This window comes from Trachurus trachurus, assembly GCF_905171665.1.
Source record: "Trachurus trachurus genome assembly, chromosome: 3".
Classification (NCBI taxonomy): Eukaryota; Metazoa; Chordata; class Actinopteri; order Carangiformes; family Carangidae; genus Trachurus; species Trachurus trachurus.
The window spans coordinates 27,216,612-27,223,683 of record NC_139893.1 but is presented as its reverse complement, the minus strand read 5'-3'; the positions used below and the strand labels follow the sequence as shown (position 1 = coordinate 27,223,683).

General features: G+C 40.8%; 1 protein-coding gene across 1 annotated transcript in view; it reads left to right on the top strand.

The window, feature by feature from the left end:
• Positions 1-703: 703 nt before the first annotated feature.
• The window catches only part of kifc3 (kinesin family member C3), a 40,483-nt gene continuing 34,114 nt past the window's right edge, over positions 704-7,072 (top strand). The window contains exon 1 of the mRNA XM_084001759.1: positions 704-1,956. The gene's annotated coding sequence lies outside the window, so the exon portion shown is untranslated. The remainder of the gene's footprint in view (positions 1,957-7,072) is intronic.

Genomic DNA, 7,072 nt, shown 5'->3' with positions numbered 1-7,072 from the left:
ACACCAGCATCATTCAGATTTAACCTGTTTCTATGAGAGCTGCAACATGTAAACAACAGTTTGTAAATAAAAATACTTTGAATGGAGTATCTGTGTCTCACTGTTGTTATTATACCAACCACAAAACTACATTAATGGATTATTGTATTATCATATTTAAGAATCATAGTAGTAGTAGAAGTAGAAGTAGTAGTAATAAGGCCTGCCCAATGCCAAAAGAAAAGTCAACAGCTGCATGGGGCCCCTGTGGCCACCAGGGGACATGAAATACCCCACTAGATACAATTTTTTATTATTTTAATAGGACGTCCAGCACTGTATCGCCTTCTGTTGTCACTACAAAGTCAAGTCAGACACCCTCAATCAGTTGTTGATGTGAAAGGAGCCTAACTTACTTGGGCCAAAACATGTTTGATAGTAGACCTAATTTATGTTGGAGGGATAAAATTGTCAGATTATGTTCAAAAAAGGTTAGAAATGATTGCAGGTCAGTTAATGTCCTTCTATGTCTTTATATGACACAATGAAGCACTTAGTCCTGCTGCACTACTTCTGTCCAAATACACATTTTGTCTGGGCTAGAGCTGAAACACAAAAACACTGTCATACAAAAACACAGAAATAATAATAATAATAAAGAATGTTGGGTAAAATTTAATTTGATAAAATTGTACATGTTACATGTCGTTTTTAGCTCACTGATGCAACTCTTAGCTAATTTGTAACACTCCCTGAACAAGAAATAAATAACAGTGAACAAGGCAATCACAAACAATGAGATTAAAAAGAGCAGTAAACAGCAGGAGATCAGACATGGCATTAAAAATGACCCAGCTTGTTCTTACAGTGAGATACCGGTTTCTGAAGGAGGTCAAGGCACAGCAAGGGAGCACTTTATCTCATACATGTTGTTACATGGTCTGAGTGTCTCTGCTGCCTTCAGGATCCTGCGTAACTCTGGAAAGTTATGTGCGTTTTTTGTTTTTTTTACTGTTTCATGTAGGCTCAGGAAGGGAAGCTGAATTTAAGCAGAATTAAATAAAATTATACTATAACAGAAAATATATTAAAAATACACAACAGATTTAAAATGATCATATAATTATTCATGGTAAAAAAGAAAGAAAAAAGGTCTACAGTAGGCTACAGTTTTTCAGTGTTCAGTAGTATGGTTTTCCACCAACTACTATATCAAAATCCTTTTTTTTTTTGTAATTTTGTGAGTCAAGTCCATTTGTCATTTCACACAATAAAAGTACAACTGTAAATATGAAAATAAACATTAAGAATGATATAAGAATGATAAGTGTATTCCCCCAATGCCTCAAATTAATATATGACATACATAAAGATATTATAAAAAATAAAACAAATAAAGTATATGAAAGGCACTCTTTTTCTAGGAGGATATTTTTCATAAAGTCTTTGATCCATTGGCCATATGTTGGGTTACTGTCAGTTGTTTTAATTAAAGTCTGATAGGTATCTTGTAAAACTGTGTTTGTTTAAATCTTTATAGAAGTGATTTAACTTAGGCCTATATGAAAAACTTCGTTTGATTGTAGTCCAACAACTTGTGTGAGTTGCGACGCTCAGTTCTTCAAATCCCGCCCTCATGTCTATAAATTTACTACTTCACTCGGCGACCATGCGCGCTCAGCACACTCAGTAGCCACATGTCCTACGGTCCCTGAAAGCGGCTCCGTCAGACAGACAGCAGTCTTGACTTTTAGCGGCGGAGAGAGGAGGAGGACTGTCGGGGCGACACTCGGCTCCTCGGCCCCGGGAAACCCGGAGACAAACTGAGTTTAAAGCCGAGATTTTTGTTGTAATTTAAGTTTCTCCGACTTTACCAGTGAAGTTTTTCCCTGCGCGGAGCTGGGAGGGTTAAGTCCGAGGAAACGGCGAGGAGAGCGGGAGGAGGAGGAGGGAGAGGAGTCGCTGCTCAGACCGGAGGTAAGAAAAGTTTAGTTTGGTTCTCACACACTGGCCGACTCCTTCACACTTTGGTTTTGGGTATTTGTGGGGACGTGGGGACGCTGTCCCCACAAACTGTAGGTCAGACCAGCTGTTTGTCTGTTTGTGTCCTTCATATGAACCAGAGGCTGAAAGTGTCAAACGGTGCAGATCTGATTCACCTCGGCCTCTTTTCATCCGGCGTCCAGCAGCTTCCACCGCCGCACAGCTCCACACAGCTCCATTCAGCCCCGACAATAGAGACTCGGCCTCACCTGGTCCAGTCCACACACACACACACACACACACACACACACACACACACACACACACACACACACACACACACACACACACACACACACACACACACACACACACACACACACACACACACACATGGCAATCACAACAGCAGGGCTCATCAAAACAAGTTGATAACACTTTTAATCCAAAAATAATTTGAACAATAAATATCATTTGATAATTTATCTAATGCTAAACAAACAAAAGTTAATCAATAAGAAGCAGAGGAAAATAAAAAATCAAATATTAAATATAGTTCACCCAAAATTCAAATTTCACTCATTTTCTACTCACCCTCATGTCGACTAAGGGCTGGGAGAAGTTTCAGAGTCCTCCGTGCCTTCTCTGAGTTACGGGGGGTCCGTGCAGCACTGCATGTCCATATGACGGTTGCGAACGGAGCTCACTTTTCTTCGTCCAAAAAACATCCAAATACCTCCTGCTCGTCTGTAATCTCTTGTATTGAAGCCCCGACATGAGAAACTGTTCCGAAAAAAATTAAATACCAACTAACGTCATGTCCTCTACATTGAAAATTTTAAAAAGTATGAATTGATTTTTTTGCACTAGAATTCTAGAGTAGTTTTCTGACTCTGTTGGTCAGTTTTGGCACTTTTCCACTACAAAGTTGCAGCTCTACTCGCCTCGGTTGGTTTGGTTGATGGTTTAGTCTGCGTGACAATCGCACAAGAAGAGAAATGACTTCCAATCCGATTGCAGACAAATTGGGTATTTTGCTCTCGGGCTCCCCCTACAGTCACAGAGTGTAATCCCCTCATGCAGTAAATAAATTACAAGTCATGACTTAGCCCCACTCATGGCCTCTGTAAAAGTCACTGTCAAAGACATTACCCACTAATCCAACAACAAGATGGTGTGTTCAGTGTCTTTTCTCTGAGCTCGCACCAAGTAAAAGCCGGTCCAAGATTTATCCCATCCAGGGCCTTGCTCAGCTATGCTCTATTCCTCCAACATCGTCTTTTTTGTCTCTTCTTCTGCTATGACAAACATACTGAGAATAGTGAGCTAGCTAGCTTCTTATAACTAGGTAGAGCTGTTGATGTTGGTGTGCGACATGTTGCCATAAAGTGATGTGTGTTTTTGTGAGAGAGCGCTGGGCAGGTAACCAGAGTTACGTAGTTAGTTACGTAGGCCATAATGGGGCGCTGTTTCAATGGCAGGGGCCATTCTCCCTGTTGCAAGACAATGAAACGTCCCAAATGATTTTGAAACTATCACTAAAAGGTAAAATAGTTACATTGTGTTGCTTTAAGTGAGATGAACAGACTGATAACTTTAACTCGTTAAAGTGGATGTTCACAAAGTTTTTTATTTTGAAACTTAATCAGCATTTGCAAAAAGGTTGTAAAATGAAGTAAGCGATCCGGTCGTTTTGGCTAACTGTCAGCAGATGGAGTTAGCAGTCCCGTCCTCGTCCCTACGTCACCACATTCACGCGCATCCCTTGGCTGCACACACAGAGAGGACCGCCCCTTTATGCCGTTCTCTCTCCTCTTTGGATAAAGGTTGTAGGATATAAGGAAAGTTTTCTCCTCGGCTTACAGCAGAGCAGAGTGACTAACAGACCCGTGTTTCAGACCAAACACTCTATATATATATATATATATATATATATATATGATTGCTGTCGGAAGATAACTATTTAAGACTTATATTAAAGGGACAACGAGGAGTTTTGGAAAAGCGAAGCGTTTTCACACTACATTTATGAGCCTCAGAGCGCACCGTAAAATTCTTTTGACCGGCGCAAGACGGACTCATGTTTTCATTCATCAAGAATTAAAGTCAGAGGTTCAAAGACGATCACATACCGTCGTAGTTCCGACCATAAACGGCGATTCAGCTGCGTTATTCTCATGACTCGTTGCGAAACCGAAAGTAAAAAACGCTGGTCGGCTCGACCAGCATCTCCGCCACCACTAATAATAACAAAATAACGATAGAGACAGAACGATATATTTATCGAAAATGGGCCCATTAACAAGTGTGGGTAGCGGAGATTCATCCACATTAACGTGAGACTTTTTTTATAACCGAATAGAAACTCCTCGTTGTCCCTTTAACACAAACATTCACCTTCTGCTTTAAATCTGGCATGTTGTTGGTGTATGGTGCAGTGTATCTTTTTGATCATATGAAAACAAAAACATGGGAGGATGTACAAATACAATGAATTACTTGAGTATTAGTAAAATTATGACTAAAAACTCAGTTCAAATCCATAAAGAAGCTACTTATTGCAGTAATGTGAGTTTTGTGATTTGTCCCTTTTAACCTCTGTAAACTTGTCACGTACACTAATGGAAAAAGTCCAATGTGTCGCTTTAATGGAGCTGAGCATTAATCGTAATTATTGCATTGTAGTTGGTGTCAATGCAATGAAATCATAGCACATGTACCGAGGCCTGCAGATTAGTTTGGATCTGATCATTCTCATAATTTTAAAGGTCTGTAACACTTTGAGCCGTTTGTTGTCTTCAAACTTTACAAAAGCTTCAAACCAGAATTAACTGGAGAAAACTCAACCTCTCAACTATGTAGAGGAAATAATCATATGGTGTTTATTGTGATCATTGGGATAACGATTTTGATTTCATTGATGTGGTCGTACTTTTTTCCTGTAAAGCACTCCATGTAAAGTTATTATGGTACAATACGGTGAATTTGCTGTGGGTGTAGACTGTTGCTGTTCAGCTGTAATGGATTTACTTCACTAGTGGAGATGAAGCCACAGAGCGTGACAGTTGTGATTTTCTGCCTCTTCTCGCTGCTGTGACCGAAGCTGAAGATGAATAACAGCTACTGGATCGGCTCAAATTCACGCCAGGAGTCTGGTTGTTTTTCTTGTTGATGTGTTGTGGTATTCAGATTAACTGAAGTTACAGCGTCTGTCTGTCAGACAGTCTCTCAGGAATCAGACTTTGAACATTTATCATTCGTCTGACTCTGAACACTAAACCCAGTTTTAATCTTAATCCTAAACCGAGATTAGATGTTTAAGAACACAGTAGAACAGTGAGGAGCTGCTGAACGTCCTCGCTCTGCAGGATTTATGGGTTTTTCCTGTCATCCTGAGGACATTTGGTATCCAGACACACTCCCAGTTTCCTGTTCATGCTGTGTGTGTGTGTGTGTGCGCACAGTGTTGTGGCTTGAATCACTGCTGTGATGATGACAGTAACGTCAGTGTGTTTGGTTGAGGAGGCGGCGGCCTGCAGGGTGGAGTCTGCTCACACTGACCACTGCACAGAAGATTTTCTATAAATAAACTCAAGTTTTTTCCCTCTTTATCACTGAGGCAGAGCAGCAGCCACATCACTGAGGAGCAGCAGCTCAAGTCCTCCAGTCTTACTCTTTATGTCTCTTAATTAAAAGAAAAAACATCAAAACAATGTTGGAGAAAATGTTAAAGGTCCCCCAGATGTGTTTTAAACTCTAATATTTAGAGCCCATCCACACGAATAGGACATAATGAATCCGCATAAGTAGTCCAGACGGAAACTGCGTTTTCGGTGGGTGAAAACCCACCTTCACCTGCTGACTCCAGGTGAAGCAGAGGGCATCAAAGTGTTTAGAGGAGGAAACATCAGAGAGACTCAGCCACATGTTTGAGCCTCAGTCAGACCCAGACTTAGAGGAGGAGACTGTTAAGACCAGAACCAGAGACCAGCAGACGCCGGGTCAGAGTAGCACAGTTAGCATCTTTTATAGCAGTTAGTGTTTTTTAGGTACGCAACTTAACATAACCATAAATGCGTGGTTACCCATCACTTAATTTATTTTTTGGTGTTGCAGAAACTCTTCAGTGTTAGTGGTTGGGCTAATGCCAACTCTCTGACTGATTGTTTCTGTGGTCATATGTCTTGTGTTATACAAAAATACCCTATAGACATTACTGAATTAAACACTTGATTTTCATTGGAGGGGTTGTTAGACTTCTTATAGAGTCCCTGTGGTGAAACATCACAACATGCTAATCAGATTAATGAAGCCTAAAGCTAAACTAATAAATGATCCAGCTGATAGATCAGCTGATGTTGCTGCAGATGTGGAACAGAAGAGACATGTCGTGTAGGACCAGTGTCCATTAGTTTGTATAGCTACAGTGTTGACTAACAGGAACAGGCTCAGGGGGGGTTCATTGTGGGTTGTAAATGAATTGATGGCTCCCGAAGGCTTCTGTCTCGCTGTGTTTGAAGTAGTTTTATGTCTCTTCCTTTCACTTTGACTCGAGGATGAATTGAGATTTTGGTGGTCAAAGGTCTTGGTTTTGGCCTTGGTGACACAATATAGTTAATATCCTCAAATTTGCTCAAAAAAACAGATGACAAGAAATGACTTCACTGGACTAAGACAAACTGATTTAGATTCTGGTAGCTAAAGGTCAGAGGTCACAGTGATCTCACAAAACATGATTTTGGCCTTGTGAATGCAATTTCTGAAAAACACCTCAAGGGAATCCCCTCAAATTTGGGGTTAGGGTCCTTAACGGTTTCCTGCAGAGTAAAAACTATGAAGTTATTTCTGCTCTCTGTGCTTAAGAGCTGAAATGAACACTTGTGTTTCAGACAAACGTGCATTTTCTCATCACTCACAGTGAGATGAGTTCACTGGTCTCTGAATGTGGGATTGTTGAGGCTCCTCTGTGATCAGCTGAGTCTCCTGCTGCAGCTGTTTCTGCTTTACATGGTAACAGGCTCAGAGTCTCCGTAACAGAGAGAGAGCAGCGGCAGCTTCAGTATCTGCTGCCTCTCACAGCTCAGTAAAGATTAACTGAGTGTTTGCTGAG